We start from the raw sequence: 2,141 nt of genomic DNA on the forward strand, positions 1-2,141 counted from the left end.
TTAGTTATCAAATAAATCAATAGAGAAAAAAACTTAATTAAACATACTAAATTACATTAAAAACATACTAAATATGTTGGGTTGCCTCATATACAGCATGATTAACATTAGTAAAGAACACGTAAAGGTTTTGTTTTGAAACCTATTAATATAAATAGTCGTCACAGCATAAAATAATATAAATAATCACATTATAAAATTTTTTATTTATATGCTAAAATTATTCATACCTTTTTTTACTGTTTATTGTTTTTTTCCCTATATTTATTTTTTGTTTGCCATCAAACATAAAAGAGAATTATAGTCAAAAGTATAAAAAATGAAAATTTTTTTTAAAAAATTTACTTCATTAAATTAATTAATCAATTTTATTTTTCTATATAAGAAGATAGTCAGGGTTGCGGTCAAAAGAGAAACAAAAATAGTTTACAACTATTTATTTTCCGACGTTTCGCCCCACTTTGCAGGGCTTCATCAGGGCTAAAAAGATACAAAAAATAAAACTGAGAATATTACAACAATAAGGTAATTTAAGCTAGGATAAATATTATGTAAAAATAAACTGATATGGAATTACATATAAATAAAAGGAAGGAAGACATAAAATAGTATCAGTATAAAATTTTTACTCTTGCCATTGTTACTTATTTTTTATTCTTATCATTTTTTATTCAAGTTTATTTTATACTGATACTATTTTATGTCTTCCTTACTTTTATTTATATGTAATTTCTTATCACTTAATTTTTACATAATATTTATCCTAGCTTAAATTGCCTTATTGTATCTTATTGTTGTAATATTCTCAGTTCTATTTATTTTTTTTGTATCTTTTTAGCCCTGATGAAGCCCTACAAAGTGGGGCGAAACGTTGGAAAATAAATAGTTGTAAACTATTTTTGGTTCTCTTTTGACCGCAACCCTGACCATCTTCTTATATATCAATTTTTACGGTCAACTATATATACATATATAAAATTTTATTTTTCCTGTTAAGTTTGATAGAAAGTTAGTTTAATTAATTTATTTAGCGATGTATGTCCTACAAGCTTTTTATATATCTGCACCATTTTTTCATTGAAAAATATTACCTTTCCCTTGTTATAGAAATGTAAATGTTATTGAATGTGATACAAATTTAAAAGGGAAACATATCGTACAAACATAAACTTATAAACAAATGCTTACACTTTATTGGATTAATCTAAACTTCGTTTAAGTCTATCAGTGTTTGTTTTGTGTTCTTTATAATTTAAAAACACTTATTGTTTATTTCATGAATATAAAAATAGGAGGCGTTTTAAGAATGCAAATATGATCCAAACAATTTTCTCAACATTATATTGTTTTTTTAATAGTTAAACGTCACAATTTGTATTCCGAATTTATTTCTTGAGAAAATATTATCGCAATGAATATTATTCTCAAAGGAAATAAAAAAAATTAATCATTTTCATACTTGGAAAAAAAAATAAAAATTTGCATTTTTCTCAGGCTTGGACAATTAAATTCTACTGCATTTAGATATAAAAACGTGGCGATCTTATACCGATTCGAATTAAATTAATATTCAATATTTATGTTAATTATTATTATTACTTCAATATAATACTGAATATATAATGTGTGAAATGAGTACTCACCTATTGTGACTGTTTAGCTCGAGTAGAGAAGGAAGACTGACCCCCACTCAGAGCTCTCTGTCAATTTAGATGTCTTCAAATGACGAACATCACCGACTCCTCTTGTTCGCCGTGAATCGGGGTCGTCCCAGAACATCCTCTTCATATCACGAATCACGAACAGACATACTGTCCAGGATATTTAGTAGGAGAAATGTATAGAGGAGGATTTGCTAGTTCACTTCAGTTTGTTTTTGTTAGTGGCGCCAAACTTCTTGGTCATTAACGCCATTTATATTTTATTTAATTTTGCTTATAATCGTTTAATTTTATTTATTTTTTAATTTGATTATTTTTTTTTTCTTCCGTTCAATGTTATATAATTTATATTTGTCCAGTCACGGATTGATAAGTATGCTGTGTAATGTAGCAACCAGATGTATTTGGCCAGCATGAATGAATAAAGTATTTCTTTCTCTCTCTTTGTCAGTAAATGTTGTGATTTTAGAAACTGAAACA

General features: G+C 26.2%; 1 protein-coding gene across 1 annotated transcript in view; it reads right to left on the bottom strand.

Moving 5' to 3' along the window:
* Nucleotides 1-1,737, bottom strand: part of LOC106681193 (uncharacterized) — a 307,220-nt gene extending 305,483 nt beyond the window's left edge. Inside the window, exon 1 of the mRNA XM_014421440.2 lies at nucleotides 1,644-1,737. The gene's annotated coding sequence lies outside the window, so the exon portion shown is untranslated. The remainder of the gene's footprint in view (nucleotides 1-1,643) is intronic.
* Between the last annotated feature and the right edge of the window lie 404 nt (nucleotides 1,738-2,141).

The sequence above is a fragment of the Halyomorpha halys genome, unplaced genomic scaffold (assembly GCF_000696795.3).
Source record: "Halyomorpha halys isolate HHAL.00 unplaced genomic scaffold, Hhal_1.1 Scaffold19.1, whole genome shotgun sequence".
NCBI lineage: Eukaryota > Metazoa > Arthropoda > Insecta > Hemiptera > Pentatomidae > Halyomorpha > Halyomorpha halys.